At 38.7% G+C, this 16,754-nt stretch overlaps 3 non-coding genes and 1 pseudogene across 3 annotated transcripts; 1 reads left to right on the top strand and 3 right to left on the bottom strand.

Moving 5' to 3' along the window:
• Positions 1-163, bottom strand: LOC135046259 (U1 spliceosomal RNA). Its single transcript, XR_010238586.1, has one exon. It is a non-coding gene; the product is annotated as a U1 spliceosomal RNA (small nuclear RNA).
• Positions 164-315: 152 nt separating this feature from the next.
• LOC135046237 (U1 spliceosomal RNA) lies at positions 316-479 on the bottom strand. Its single transcript, XR_010238564.1, has one exon. It is a non-coding gene; the product is annotated as a U1 spliceosomal RNA (small nuclear RNA).
• A 3,499-nt stretch (positions 480-3,978) lies between these two features.
• LOC135046271 (U1 spliceosomal RNA) lies at positions 3,979-4,157 on the top strand (annotated as a pseudogene).
• Positions 4,158-7,409: 3,252 nt separating this feature from the next.
• LOC135046261 (U1 spliceosomal RNA) lies at positions 7,410-7,572 on the bottom strand. The gene has a single exon (XR_010238588.1). It is a non-coding gene; the product is annotated as a U1 spliceosomal RNA (small nuclear RNA).
• Positions 7,573-16,754: the final 9,182 nt, after the last annotated feature.

Raw genomic sequence — 16,754 nt, 5'->3', positions numbered from 1 at the left:
ATCTGAATTACATGAGAGCCGACCAGGGAAAACTCAAATTATGCAGTCAAGTTTCCCACATTTGGGGAAATCGCAGGGGCAGCACACCCAGAGTGCAATGGGTGAGCCTTGCCCTGGGAGAAGCAACTTCATGATCATAGTATCTCACCTGGCAGGTAAGTAGGAGTTGGGCTAGAGCTGGGGAGGGTCGCTGCTCGGGCACCCCCCTGTCAAGTGAAGGAGATCCAACTGAGGCAGCACAAGGGAACTCTCGAAAGAAGAACAAGGCTAGAGGAAGATCTGAGACAAAGAAATCTGACTTTTACCAGAGCTGACCAGAGGAAAGCACAAACACAGTCCCCCACTACCACAAATAATGCAGTCGAGTTTCCCACATTTGGGGAAATCACAGGGGTCAGCATACCCAGAATGCAATGAATGAACCTAACCCTGGGAGAACAATCTTCATGACCATGGTATCTCCTATGCAAAATAAGTATGATTTGGGATAGGGCTGGGGAGGGCCGTTGCTCAGGCACATCTCTGTCAAGTAAGTTGCATTTGATTTGTTGTTTGGGGGTGCTTCAGTATTAGGCAGCCTTCTGCCCTACCATGTTCATCTGAAAATATGTGTTCTCCCTGCAGTTGTTGTCCCCAGATGAGAGTTCCCTTGTGCTGCCTCAGTTGAATCTCCTTTTGGAGAAGACCTCAATAAGATTGTAGCTGATCTGGCTACTGCTAAAACAGCTTGCCTACCTAGTATGACTCCTACCACGCTGAAGGCTAAAAGTACTTTTCTTGGCCCTTTCATCCTCCAGGTAAAGCGTACCCAAGGTCAGGCATACCCAAAGCAGGCTCATGTTTCCAGACCTGCCAAGCCCAGACTGAAGCAATCCTGGGCTGCCCATCAGCCTGCTTCCAAAACGGACAAGCCTGCCGCATGACGGTGCAGGCCTCCCTCTGGGGGATCCCAGGGTGGGGGGCCCGACTTCAAGGTTTGGCAAAGAAAGGTATAATTCTAAGCTTGAGAATTCTGTTTGGAGCTCACCTTGTACTTTGTGAAGAAATAATCAGCATTGTGGCTGAGCAGATACATGTAGTGTGTGGCTGCAAACTGCATGGATCTGCTGCGTTGTAATGCTGATTCTTTTTTTTTGCAAAGTACCAATAGCTTCATATAATGTTCACAATTTTTATGCAGGATCAAATAGCTCAATAGGTAGGGTGTTTGATTAGAATTCAACAGGTTATAGGTTTGAATCCTGGGTATGGTAGTTTGAGATGTGTTATTTAATAAAGTATGTTGTTCTGACTGCCGGCATCCTATCACCTGGGATATCATACTAAATAAATGGAGTTGATAAAAATTATTATTTTTTTTTTAACTAGGGACAATTTCCAGATACTTCTCTTTATAACTGAGATTGCCCCCTGGAACTTCACATCAGTTGACAACTATGCATGAGTGGGCAGTGCTTGCCCTGGATCTGTCCACCCATTTATGTGCCGCCATAAAATAAAGCATGACTAACAGTTATCCTGGGCGTACACTACACAATTATCTGTCAGGCTATCTATCCAGTCTGGATGGATGGAATGAAAATCTGGTAATGTATAGGAGCAAATGTCAATTAACCATTTGCTCCCAAACACTAGAAAAGTGGTCAAAAATGGTCATTACACAAATTGGTTAAACCCAAAATTTAACCAATTTGTTTAGGGGACCATTTTTGTCAATTTTTTAGTGTTTGAGAGTATTTGGGATAGTGGGCGCTTTTGAGACCCCGAAGGTCCCTGCGACATAGGGACAGGCATGGGTTGACTCCCTGACTGTTCCCTAGCTTCAGCTTTGTCTAATCTCTTGTGTAATAAGTTTACATTAGCACTTAAAACATTTCACATATCCATTCAGTCAGGTGTCGGCGTTGTCGATGGAGACACCACATTAATTTGCTCCTGCTCCTCTCTAGGAGAGCCTTCTACCTCAGACATGTCGACACACGTGTACCGACACACCATACACTCAGGGAATCCTCTTATCTGAGGACAGTTCCCCAACAAGGCCCTTTGGAGAGACAGAGAGAGAGAGTATGCCAGCACACACCCCAGCGCTATATGACCCAGGAAAAAAACACAATAATTTTATGTTTACCCAGTAGCGCTGTATTTCCATATATATATGCGCCTAATTATGTGCCCCCCTCTTCTTTAAGACCCTCTTTCTACCGTGGTATAAGCAGGGGAGAGTCCGTGGAGCTTCCCCTCAGCGGTGCTGTGGAGAAAATGGTGCTGGTGAGTGCTGAGGGAGAAGCACCACCCCCTCAGCGACGGGCTTCTGTCCCGCTCAAATATAGTAAAAAAATGGCGGGGGCTCTTATATATATATATACAGTGCCTAGCTGCATATATATTTATTTTGCCAAAGAGAGGTCTATATTGCTGCCCAGGGCGTCCCCCCTGAGCCCTTCACCCTTACACTGACTGCCGTGTGTGAGGTGTATGGGAGCAATGGAGCACAGCTTTACTGCTGTGCGTTACCTCAGTGAAGATCATGAAGTCTTCCGCCGCCTCTGAAGTCTTCTTTTCTTCTCATACTCACCCGGCTTCTATCTTCCGGCTCTGCGAGGGGGACGGCGGCGCGGCTCTGGGACGGACGGCGAGGGTGAGACCTGCGTACCGATCCCTCTGGAGCTAATGCTGTACAGTAGCCTAAGAAGCAGAGCCTATCAACTCACAGAAGTAGGTGTGCATCTCTCCCCTCCGCCCCTCGATGCAGGGAGTCTGTTGCCAGCAGGCTCCCTGAAAATAAAAAAATCTAACAAATATACTTTCTGTCAGGAAACTCAGGAGAGCTCCCTGAAAAGCACCCAGTCTCCTCTGGGCACAGTAGTAAACTGAGGTCTGGAGGAGGGGCATAGAGGGAGGAGCCAGTGCACACCCAGATCTAAAGTCTTTCTTTAAGTGCCCATGTCTCCTGCGGAGCCCGTCTATCCCCCATGGTCCTTACGGAGTCCCCAGCATCCTCTAGGACGTAAGAGAAAAATTATGCTGGCAGAAAAATCCAATTGAGTGATTAAACAGCTCCAGAGCTGCTCTGTAAGGCAAGTAAAAGGGTGTGGGCCCTGCAGCACTACCTGTAGTTTGCATTGTGCATTGGAAGCCTAGTTTGCTGTCTGTTTCCACTTCTTTTTTCTTGAGCCCCTCCCGTCTATACCCTTGTGCACTATCCTGACTTCTCCTCCCGTCTGCTTACTTTGTGCCTTCCAATGCACAATGCAAACTACAGGTAGTGCTGCAGGGCCCACACCCTTTTACTTGCCTTACAGAGCAGCTCTTGAGCTGTTACAGTGCCCAGCTGCTGCAAGAAATCAGCGTGAATGCTTCAGGGGCTGGGGCATGGCCAACATGAGCCCCACACCGAAGGAGGGTGGGGGTGTTTAATGCGAACTAGGGGTCTCGCACAATGCGAACTACAGGTAGTGCTGCAGGGCCCACACCCTTTTACTTGCCTTACAGAGCAGCTCTGGAGCTGTTACAGTGCCCAGCTGCTGCAAGAAATCAGCTTGAATGCTTCAGGGGCTGGGGCATAGCCAACATGAGCCCCACACCGACGGAGGGTGGAGGTGTTTAATGCAAACTAGGGGTCATCCAAGTGCCGCAAAAGGCCGCCATGCCCTGCACGCCCCTTTTCTCTTTTCATATGCAGACGAGGGTTGAAGCCAACTTTGACCCACTGCTTGGATGACATCGCCATATGCAAATCCATCTGCTGCAGGCCTTCCCCCAGGAATGCTTGCACTAGTTGTTGCATTTGGTTTGTTGTTTGGGGGTGCTTCAGTATTAGGCAGCCTTCTGCCCTCCCATGTTCATCTGAAAATATGTGTTCTCCCTGCAGTTGTTGTCCCCAGATGAGAGTTCCCTTGTGCTGCCTCAGTTGAATCTCCTTTACTTGACAGAGATGTGCCTGAGCAGCGGCCCTCCCCAGCCCTATCCCAAATCATACTTATTTTGCATAGGAGATACCATGGTCATGAAGACTGTTCTCCCAGGGTGCGGTTCATTCATTGCATTCTGGGTATGCTGACCCCTGTGATTTCCCCAAATGTGGGAAACTCGACTGCATTATCTAATGCGAACTAGGGGTCATCCAAGCACCGCAAAAGGCCGCCATGCCCTGCATACCCCTTTTCTCTTTTCATAAGCAGACGAGGTTTGAAGCCAACTTTGACCCACTGCTTGGATGACATCACTTGCTGCCTTTCCAATGAAGCAAGTTTAATTTAATAATAGGTGAAAAACCATCCCTACAAAGGTGTTAATCAGATACTTGGCTTTGTGGACACTTTTCAGAGCACAAATTTGTTAGCATAAAAATAAAGCCAGATAATGAAGAGCTGTTTAATCACTCAATTGGATTTTTCTGCCAGCATATTTCTTTTTCTCTGCAACCCACTGCTAAATTGTGCTTCGTGGCTGTTTTTTTTATAAAATCACTTAATCAAATCTAACTCTGATTACATCAGAGAAGGCCAGGTACCCTACACCATAAGAGGTGGTTTGAAATTTTTACTTGTCTACTTAAAGATCACCAAAATCTGATAACGAGGTCAATTACGTCCCTAGGTGGGATTGAACCACCAACCTTTTGGTTAACAACTGAACACGCTAACTGTTTGCGCCTCAGAGACACTTTGCAAAAGTACATACTGACAAAGGTTAATAAGCATTCATCTAGAACGTTTCCTAGAAAAACTTTAAAAAGTCAATAATCTGGAGAGTTTTTGTAAGATGTTCCTTCCATCAACCAATGAAGAAACACATTGGTACTTTCCCATGATGAGTGAGTGCTTCAGGATCTCTTGCACTTACATGTGCAGCAAAGGACTACAATGGAAGCATGCTGGGCCTATAACCCAGAGGTAGGCAGATTGCAACTGTCCTCTGCTATATGCATTTTTTTTGTTAATTAAAGTAATCCAAAACTGGGATTGATATTTTGGCTCTTTTATTTTTACTTAAAGTACAATAACTTTTACTGTTTTAATTTGTTTTAATAATATATTGACAGTATTGTTTTCTTTCAAAAATCCACTTAATTTTCTTTACCCTATTATTAAAATGGTAATTGACAAAAACAAACTACATTGTCACCAGAAGAGCAATACAAAATGTACAAGTGATATATTAAAATCATCTTTTCAGCTTGAATTTCAATGATGCATTGAGGTAACGATTTTGTGAGAAACATCTTCACCCTTAAATAAAGATTTTCTTAATTCCCTACCTGTGTGCTAATTAGATATCACCTTGTTTTCACATTAAACAGACTTTCACATGAGAAAGCAGCAAGGATGCAGTGGCGTTAATGTTTCCTGGTGTCAACCTGTATTATTTCAGTAGACATTGAAATGAGGATGCATCTTGCTGCCTTTCCAATGAAGCAAGTTTAATTTAGTAATAGGTTAAAAACCATCCCTACAAAGGTGTTAATCAGAGACTTGGCTTTGTGGACACTTTTCAGAGAACAAATTTGTTAGCATAAAAATAAAGCCAGAAAATGAAGAGCTGTTTAATCACTCAATTGGATTTTTCTGCCAGCATTTTTCTTTTTCTCTGCAACCCACTGCTAAATTGTGCTTCCTAGCTGTTTTTTTTATAAAATCACTTAATCAAATCTAACTCTGATTACATCAGAGAAGGCCAGGTACCCTACACCATAAGAGGGGGTTTGAAATTTTGACTTGTCTACTTAAAGATCACCGAAATCTGATAACAAGGTCAATTACGTCCCTGGGTGGGATTGAACCACCAACCTTTTGGTTAATAGCCTTATACACTAACTGATTGCGCCACAGCGACACTTTTCAAAAGTACATACTGACAAAGGCTAATAAGCATTCATCTAGAACGTTTCCTAGAAACATTTTAAAAAGTCAATAATGTGGAGAGTTTTTGTAAGATGTTTCTTCCATCAACCAATGAAGAAACACATTGGTACTTTCCTATGATATGTGAGTGCTTCAGGATCTCTTGCACTTACATGTGCAGCAGAGTACTGTAATGGAAGCATGCTGGGTCCATAACCCAGAGGTAGGCAGATTGAAACTATCCTCTGCTATATGCATTGTTTTTATTAATTAAAGTAATCCAAAACTGGGATTGATATTTTTGCTCTTTTATTTTTACTTAAAGTACAATAACTTTTACCATTTTAATTTGTTTTAATAGTATATTGACAGTATTGTTTTCTTTCAAAAATCCAATTAATTTTCTTTACCCGATTATTAAAATGGTAATTGACAAAAACAATCTACATTGTCACCAGAAGAGCAGTACAAAATGTACAAGTGATATATTAAAATCATCTTTCCAGCTTGAATTTCAATGATGCCTTGGTGCAACAATTTTGTGAGAAACATCTTCACCCATAAAGAAAGATTTTCTTAATTCCTTACCTGTGTGCTGATTAGATATCACCTTGTTTTCACATTAAACAGACTTCCCCATGAGGAAGCAGCAAGGATGCAGTGACGTTTATGTTTCCTGGTGTCAACCTGTATTATTTCAGTAGACATTGAAATGAGGATGCATCTTGCTGCCTTTCCAATGAAGCAAGTTTAATTCAGTAATAGGTGAAAAACCATTCCTACAAAGGTGTTAATCAGAGACTTGGCTTTGTGGACACTTTTCAGAGAGCAAATTTGTTAGCATAAACATAAAATCAGAAAATGAAGAGCTGTTTAATCACTCAATTGGACTTTTCTGCCAGCATAATTTTTTTTCTCTGCAACCCACTGCTAAATTGTGCTTCCTAGCTGTTTTTTATAAAATCACTTAATCAAATCTAATTCTGATTACATCAGAGAAGGCCGGGTACCCTACACCATAAGAGGGGGTTTGAAATTTTGACTTGTCTACTTAAAGATCACCAAAATCTGATAACAAGGTCTATTACGTCCCTGGGTGGGATTGAATCACCAACCTTTAGGTTAATAGCCATACACACTAACTGATTGCGCCACAGCGACACTTCGCAAAAGTACATACTGACAAAGGCTAATAAGCATTCATCTAGAACGTTTCCTAGAAAAACTTTAAAAAGTCAATAATCTGGAGAATTTTTGTAAGAAACACATTGGTACATTCCCATGATGAGTGAGTGCTTCAGGATCTCTTGCACTTACATGGGCTATTAACCAAAAGGTTCCCACCCAGTGATGTAATTGACCTTGTGATCAGATTTTGGTGATCTTTAAGTAGACAAGTCAAAATTTCAAACCCCCTCTTATGGTGTAGGGTACCTGGCCTTCTCTGACGTAATCAGAGTTAGATTTAATTAAGGTGCACAAGGGCATAGAAGGGAGCGGTTTAAGAAAAGAGAAGTGGAAACAGACAGCAAACTAGGCTGGAGAGAGACCTGAGACAAAGAGATCTGAATTATACGAGAGCCGACCAGGGGAAACACAAATTATGCAGTCAAGTTTCCCACATTTGGGGAAATCGCAGGAGCAGCACACCCAGATTGCAATGGGTGAGCCTTTCCCTGGGAGAAGCACCTTCCTGATCATAGTATCTCACCTGGCAGGTAAGTAGGAGTTGGGCTAGTGCTGGGGAGGGTCGCTGCTCGGGTACCCCCCTGTCAAGTGAAGGAGATCCAACTGAGGCAGCACAAGGGAACTCTCGAAAGAAGAACAAGGCTAGAGGAAGATCTGAGACAAAGAAATCTGACTTTTACCAGAGCTGACCAGAGGAAAGCACAAACACAGTACCCCACTACCACCAGGAAACATTAACGCCACTGCATCCTTGCTGCTTTCTCATGTGGAAGTCTATTTAATGTGAAAACAAGGTGATATCTAATTAGCACACAGAAAAGAAAATTAAGTGAATTTTTGAAAGAAAACAATACTGTCAATATACTATTAAAACAAATTAAAATGGTAAAAGTTATTGTACTTTAAGTAAAAATAAAAGAGCAAAAATATCAATCCCAGTTTTGGATTACTTTAATTAACAAAAAAAATGCATATAGCAGAGGATAGTTTCAATCTTTCTACCTCTGGGTTATGGGCCCAGCATGCTTCCATTGCAGTACTCTGCTGCACATGTAAGTGCAAGAGATCCTGAAGCACTCACTCATCATGGGAAAGTACCAATGTGTTTCTTCATTGGTTGATGGCAGAAACATCTTACAAAAACACTCCAGATTATTGACTTTTTAAAGTTTTTCTAGGAAACGTTCTAGATGATTGTTTATTAGCCTTTGTCAGTATGTAATTTTGCAAAGTGTCGCTGTGGCGCAATCAGTTAGTGTGTATGGCTATTAACCAAAAGGTTGGTGGTTCAATCCCACCCAGGGATGTAATTGACTTTGTTATCAGATTTTGGTGATCTTTAAGTAGACAAGTCAAAATTTCAAACCCCCTGTTATGGTGTTAGGTATTTAGACTTCTCTGATGTAATCAGAGTTAGATTTGATTCAGTGATTTTATAAAAACAGCTAGGAAGCACAATTTAGCAGTGGGTTGCAAAGAAAAAGAAATATGCTGGCAAAAAAAATCCAATTGAGTGATTAAACAGCTCTTGGATGGTTTTTCACCTATTACTAAATTAAACTTGCTTCATTGGAAAGGCAGCAAGATGCATCCTCATTTCAATATCTACTGAAATAATACAGGTTGACACCAGGAAACATTAACGCCACTGCATCCTTGCTGCTTTCTCATGTGGAAGTCTGTTTAATGTGAAAACAAGGTGATATCTAATTAGCACACAGGTAAGGAATTAAGAAAATCTTTATTAAAGGGTGAAGATGTTTCTCACAAAATCGTTGCCCCAATGCATCATTGAAATTCAAGCTGGAAAGATGATTTTAATATATCACTTGTACATTTTGTATTGCTCTTCTGGTGACAATGTAGTTTGTTTTTGTCAATTACCATTTTAATAATCGGGTAAAGAAAATTAATTGGATTTTTGAAAGAAAACAATACTGTCAATATACTATTAAAACAAATTAAAATGGTAAAAGTTATTGTACTTTAAGTAAAAATAAAAGAGCAAAAATATCAATCCCAGTTTTGGATTACTTTAATTAACAAAAAAAAATGCATATAGCAGAGGATAGTTTCAATCTGCCTACCTCTGGGTTATGGACCCAGCATGCTTCCATTACAGTACTCTGCTGCACATGTAAGTGCAAGAGGTCCTGAAGCACTCACTTATCATGGGAAAGTTCCAATGTGTTTCTTTATTGGTTGATGGAAGAAACATCTTACAAAAACTCTCCACATTATTGACTTTTTAAAATGTTTCTAGGAAACGTTCTAGATGAATGCTTATTAGCATTTGTCAGTATGTACTTTTGCAAAGTGTCGCTGTGGCGCAATCAGTCTGTGTGTATGGTTATTAACTAAAAGGTTGGTGGTTCAATCCCACCCAGGGACGTAATTGACCTTGTTATCAGATTTTGGTGATCTTTAAGTAGACAAGTCAAAATTTCAAACCCCCTTTTATGGTGTAGGGTACCTGGCCTTCTCTGATGTAATCAGAGTTAGATTTGATTCAGTGATTTTATAAAAACAGCTAGGAAGCACAATTTAGCAGTGAGTTGCAGAGAAAAAGAAATATGCTGGCAAAAAAATCCAATTGAGTGATTAAACAGCTCTTCATTTTCTGGCTTTATTTTTATGCTAACAAATTTGTTCTCTGAAAAGTGTCCACAAAGCCAAGTCTCTGATTAACACCTTTGTAGGGATGGTTTTTCACCTATTACTAAATTAAACTTGCTTCATTGGAAAGGCAGCAAGATGCATCCTCATTTCAATGTCTACTGAAATAATACAGGTTGACACCAGGAAACATTAACGCCACTGCATCCTTGCTGCTTTCGCATGTGGAAGTCTGTTTAATGTGAAAACAAGGTGATATCTAATTAGCACACAGGTAAGGAATTAAGAAAATCTTTATTTAAGGGTGAAGATGTTTCTCACAAAATCGTTGCCCCAATGCATCATTGAAATTCAAGCTGGAAAGATGATTTTAATATATCACTTGTACATTTTGTATTGCTCTTCTGGTGACAATGTAGTTTGTTTTTGTCAATTACCATTATAAAAATAGGGTAAAGAAAATTAAGTGGATTTTTGAAAGAAAACAATACTGTCAATATACTATTAAAACAAATTAAAATGGTAAAAGTTATTGTACTTTAAAGTAAAAATAAAAGAGCAAAAATATCAATCCCAGTTTTGGATTACTTTAATTAACAATAAAAAATGCATATAGCAGAGGATAGTTTCAATCTGCCTACCTCTGGGTTATGGGCCCAGCATGTTTCCAATGCAGTACTCTGCTGCACATGTAAGTGCAAGAGATCCTGAAGCACTCACTCATCATGGGAAAGTACCAATGTGTTTCTTCGTTGGTTGATGGAAGAAACATCTTACAAAAACTCTCCAGATTATTGACTTTTTAAAGTTTTTCTAGGAATCGTTCTAGATGAATGCTTATTAGCCTTTGTCAGTATGAAAGTTTGCAAAGTGTCTCTGTGGCGCAATCGGTTAGTGTGTTTGGTTATTAATCAAAGGGTTGGTGGTTCAATCCCACCCAGGGATGTAATTGACCTTATTATCAGATTTTGGTGATCTTTAAGTAGACTAGTCAAAATTTCAAACCCCCTCTTATGGTGTAGGGTACCTGGCCTTCTCTGATGTAATCAGAGTTAGATTTGATTAAGTGATTTTATAAAAAAACAGCTAGGAAGCACAATTTAGCAGTGGGTTGCAGAGAAAAAGAAATATGCTGGCAGAAAAATCCAATTGAGTGATTAAACTGCTCTTCATTTTCTGGCTTTATTTTTATGCTAACTAATTTGTTCTCTGAAAAGTGTCCACAAAGCCAAGTGTCTGATTAACATCTTTGTAGGGATGGTTTTTCACCTATTACTAAATTAAACTTGCTTCATTGGAAAGGCAGCAAGATGCATCCTCATTTCAATATCTACGGAAATAATACAGGTTGACACCAGGAAACATTAACGCCACTGCATCTTTGCTGTTTTCTCATGTGGAAGTCTGTTTAATGTGAAAACAAGGTGATATCTAATTAGCACACAGGTAAGGAATTAAGAAAATCTTTATTTAAGGGTGAAGATGTTTCTCACAAAATCGTTGCCCCAATGCATCATTGAAATTCAAGCTGGTAAGATGATTTTAATATATCACTTGTACATTTTGTATTGCTCTTCTGGTGACAATGTAGTTTGTTTTTGTCAATTACCATTTTAATAATCGGGTAAAGAAAATTAATTGGATTTTTGAAAGAAAACAATACTGTCAATATACTATTAAAACAAATTAAAATGGTAAAAGTTATTGTACTTTAAGTAAAAATAAAAGAGCACAAATATCAATCCCAGTTTTGGATTACTTTAATTAACAAAAAAAATGCATATAGCAGAGGATAGTTTCAATCTGCCTACCTCTGGGTTATGGACCCAGCATGCTTCCATTACAGTACTCTGCTGCACATGTAAGTGCAAGAGATCCTGAAGCACTCACTCATCATGGGAAAGTACCAATGTGTTTCTTCATTGGTTGATGGAAGAAACATCTTACAAAAACTCTCCAGATTATTGACTATTTAAAGTTTTTATAGGAAACGTTCTAGATGAATGCTTATTAGCCTTTGTCAGTAAGTACTTTTGCAAAGTGTCGCTGTGGCGCAATCAGTTAGTGTGTATGGCTATTAACCAAAAGGTTGGTGGTTCAACCCCACCCAGGGACGTAATTGACCTTGTTATCAGATTTTGTTGATCTTTAAGTAGACAAGTCAAAATTTCGAAAACCCCTGTTATGGTGTAGGGCAGGCATTCCCAACCGCGGTCCTCAAGGCACACCAACAGTGCAGGTTTTAGTGATATCCAGGCTTCAGCACAGATGGTTAAATCAAAATAACTGAGGTACTAATTAAGTCACCTGTGTTCAAGCCTGGATTTCACTAAAACCAGGACTGTTAGTGTGCCTTGAGGACCGTGGTTGGGAAACACTGGTGTAGGGTACCTGGCCTTCTCTGATGTAATCAGAGTTAGATTTGATTCGGTGATTTTATAAAAACAGCTAGGAAGCACAATTTAGCAGTGGGTTGCAGAGAAAAAGAAATATGCTGGCAAAAAAATCCAATTGAGTGATTAAACAGCTCTTCATTTTCTGGCTTTATTTTTATGCTAACAAATTTGTTCTCTGAAAAGTGTCCACAAAGCCAAGTATCTGATTAACATCTTTGTAGGGATGGTTTTTCACCTATTACTAAATTAAACTTGCTTCATTGGAAAGGCAGCAAGATGCATCCTCATTTCAATATCTACTGAAATAATACAGGTTGACACCAGGAAACATTAACGCCACTGCATCCTTGCTGCTTTCTCATGTGGAAGTCTGTTTAATGTGAAAACAAGGTGATATCTAATTAGCACACAGGTAAGGAATTAAGAAAATCTTTATTTAAGGGTGAAGATTTTTCTCACAAAATCGTTGCCCCAATGCATCATTGAAATTCAAGCTGGAAAGATGATTTTAATATATCACTTGTACATTTTGTATTGCTCTTCTGGTGACAATGTAGTTTGCTTTTGTCAATTACCATTTTAATAATCGGGTAAAGAAAATTAATTGGATTTTTGAAAGAAAACAATACTGTCAATATACTATTAAAACAAATTAAAATGGTAAAAGTTATTGTACTTTAAGTAAAAATAAAAGAGCAAAAATATCAATCCCAGTTTTGGATTACTTTAATTAACAAAAAAAATGCATATAGCAGAGGATAGTTTCAATCTGCCTACCTCTGGGTTATGGACCCAGCATGCTTCCATTACAGTACTCTGCTGCACATGTAAGTGCAAGAGATCCTGAAGCACTCACTCATCATGGGAAAGTACCAATGTGTTTCTTCATTGGTTGATGGAAGAAACATCTTACAAAAACTCTCCACATTATTGACTTTTTAAAATGTTTCTAGGAATCGTTCTAGATGAATGCTTATTAGTCTTTGTCAGTATGTACTTTTGCAAAGTGTCGCTGTGGCGCAATCAGTTAGTGTGTAAGGCTATTAACCAAAAGGTTGGTGGTTCAATCCCACCCAGGGACTTAATTGACCTTGTTATCAGATTTTGGTGATCTTTAAGTAGACAAGTCAAAATTTCAAACCCCCTGTTATGGTGTAGGGTACCTGGCCTTCTCTGATGTAATCAGAGTTAGATTTGATTTAGTGATTTTATAAAAACAGCTAGGAAGCACAATTTAGCAGTGAGTTGCAGAGAAAAAGAAATATGCTGGCAAAAAAATCCAATTGAGTGATTAAACAGCTCTTCATTTTCTGGCTTTATTTTTATGCTAACAAAGTTGTTCTCTGAAAAGTGTCCACAAAGCCAAGTCTCTGATTAACATCTTTGTAGGGATGGTTTTTCACCTATTACTAAATTAAACTTGCTTCATTGGAAAGGCAGCAAGATGCATCCTCATTTCAATGTCTACTGAAATAATACAGGTTGACACCAGGAAACATTAACGCCACTGCATCCTTGCTGCTTTCGCATGTGGAAGTCTGTTTAATGTGAAAACAAGGTGATATCTAATTAGCACACAGGTAAGGAATTAAGAAAATCTTTATTTAAGGGTGAAGGTGTTTCTCACAAAATCGTTGCCCCAATGCATCATTGAAATTCAAGCTGGAAAGATGATTTTAATATATCACTTGTACATTTTGTATTGCTCTTCTGGTGACAATGTAGTTTGTTTTTGTCAATTACCATTATAATAATAGGGTAAAGAAAATTAAGTGGATTTTTGAAAGAAAACAATACTGTCAATATACTATTAAAACAAATTAAAATGGTAAAAGTTATTGTACTTTAAGTAAAAATAAAAGAGCAAAAATATCAATCCCAGTTTTGGATTACTTTAATTAACAATAAAAAATGCATATAGCAGAGGATAGTTTCAATCTGCCTACCTCTGGGTTATGGGCCCAGCATGCTTTCATTGCAGTACTCTGCTGCACATGTAAGTGCAAGAGATCCTGAAGCACTCACTCATCATGCGAAAGTACCAATGTGTTTCTTCATTGGTTGCTGGAAGAAACATCTTACAAAAACTCTCCAGATTATTGATTTTTTAAAGTTTTTCTAGGAAACGTTCTAGATGAATGCTTATTAGTCTTTGTCAGTATGTACTTTTTGCAAAGTGTCTCTGTGGCGCAATCGGTTAGTGTGTTCAGCTATTAATCAAAAGGTTGGTGGTTCAATCCCTCCCAGGGACATAATTGACCTTGTGATCAGATTTTGGTGATATTTAAGTAGACAAGTCAAAATTGCAAACCCCCTGTTATGGTGTAGGGTACCTGGCCTTCTCTGATGTAATCAGGGTTAGATTTGATTAAGTGATTTTATTAAAAAACAGCTAGGAAGCACAATTTAGCAGTGGGTTGCAGAGAAAAAGAATAATGCTGGCAGAAAAATCCAATTGAGTGATTAAACAGCTCTTCATATTCTGGCTTTATTTTTATGATAACAAATTTGTTCTCTGAAAAGTGTCCACAAAGCCAAATATCTGATTAACATCTTTGTAGGGATGGTTTTTCACCTATTACTAAATTAAACTTGCTTCATTGGAAAGGCAGCAAGATGCATCCTCATTTCAATATCTACGGAAATAATACAGGTTGACACCAGGAAACATTAACGCCACTGCATCTTTACTGTTTTCTCATGTGGAAGTCTGTTTAATGTGAAAACAAGGTGATATCTAATTAGCACACAGGTAAGGAATTAAGAAAATCTTTATTTAAGGGTGAAGATGTTTCTCACAAAATCGTTGCCCCAATGCATCATTGAAATTCAAGCTGGAAAGATGATTTTAATATATCACTTGTACATTTTGTATTGCTCTTCTGGTGACAATGTAGTTTGTTTTTGTCAATTACCATTTTAATAATCGGGTAAAGAAAATTAAGTGGATTTTTGAAAGAAAACAATACTGTCAATATACTATTAAAACAAATTAAAATGGTAAAAGTTATTGTACTTTAAGTAAAAATAAAAGAGCAAAAATATCAATCCCAGTTTTGGATTACGTTAATTAACAAAAAAAAAATGCATATAGCAGAGGATAGTTTCAATCTGCCTACCTCTGGGTTATGGACCCAGCATGCTTCCATTACAGTACTCTGCTGCACATGTAAGTGCAGAAGATCCTGAAGCACTCACTCATCATGGGAAAGTACCAATGTGTTTCTTCATTGGTTGATGGAAGAAACATCTTACAAAAACTCTCCACATTATTGACTTTTTAAAATGTTTCTAGGAATCGTTCTAGATGAATGCTTATTAGCCTTTGTCAGTATGTACTTTTGCAAAGTGTCGCTGTGGCGCAATCAGTTAGTGTGTAAGGCTATTAACCAAAAGGTTGGTGGTTCAATCCCACCCAGGGACTTAATTGACCTTGTTATCAGATTTTGGTGATCTTTAAGTAGACAAGTCAAAATTTCAAACCCCCTGTTATGGTGTAGGCTACCTGGCCTTCTCTGATGTAGTTAGATTTGATTCAGTGATTTTATAAAAACAGCTAGGAAGCACAATTTAGCAGTGGGTTGCAGAGAAAAAGAAATATGCTGGCAGAAAAATCCAATTGAGTGATTAAACAGCTCTTCATTTTCTGGCTTTATTTTTATGCTAACTAATTTGTTCTCTGAAAAGTGTCCACAAAGCCAAGTATCTGATTAACATATTTGTAGGGATGGTTTTTCATCTATTACTAAATTAAACTTGCTTCATTGGAAAGGCAGCAAGATGCATCCTCATTTCAATATCTACTGAAATAATACAGGTTGACACCAGGAAACATTAACGCCACTGCATCCTTGCTGCTTTCTCATGTGGAAGTCTGTTTAATGTGAAAACAAGGTGATATCTAATTAGCACACAGGTAAGGAATTAAGAAAATCTTTATTTAAGGGTGAAGATGTTTCTCACATAATCGTTGCCCCAATGCATCATTGAAATTCAAGCTGGAAAGATGATTTTAATGTATCACTTGTACATTTTGTATTGCTCTTCTGGTGACAATGTAGTTTGTTTTTGTCAATTACCATTTTAATAATAGGGTAAACAAAAATTAAGTGGATTTTTGAAAGAAAACAATACTGTCAATATACTATTAAAACAAATTAAAATGGTAAAAGTTATTGTACTTTAAGTAAAAATAAAAGCTAAAATATCAATCCCAGTTTTGGATTACTTTAATGAACAAAAAAAAATGCATATAGCAAAGGATAGTTTCAATCTGCCTACCTCTGGGTTATGGGCCCAGCATGCTTCCATTGCAGTACTCTGCTGCACATTTAAGTGCAAGAGATCCTGAAGCACTCACTCATCATGCGAAAGTACCAATGTGTTTCTTCATTGGTTGCTGGAAGAAACATCTTACAAAAACTCTCCAGATTATTGACTTTTTAAAGTTTTTCTAGGAAACGTTCTAGATGAATGCTTATTAGTCTTTGTCAGTATGGACTTTTTGCAAAGTGTCTCTGTGGCGCAATCTGTTAGTGTGTTCAGCTATTAATCAAAAGGTTGGTGGTTCAATCCCACCCAGGGACGTAATTGACCTTGTGATCAGATTTTGGTGATATTTAAGTAGACAAGTCAAAATTGCAAACCCTCTCTTATGGTGTAGGGTACCTGGCCTTCTCTGATGTAATCAGAGTTAGATTTGATTAAG

This window comes from Pseudophryne corroboree, unplaced genomic scaffold, assembly GCF_028390025.1.
Source record: "Pseudophryne corroboree isolate aPseCor3 unplaced genomic scaffold, aPseCor3.hap2 scaffold_923, whole genome shotgun sequence".
Lineage (NCBI taxonomy): Eukaryota > Metazoa > Chordata > Amphibia > Anura > Myobatrachidae > Pseudophryne > Pseudophryne corroboree.
This window is presented reverse-complemented; position numbering and strand designations above follow the sequence as displayed.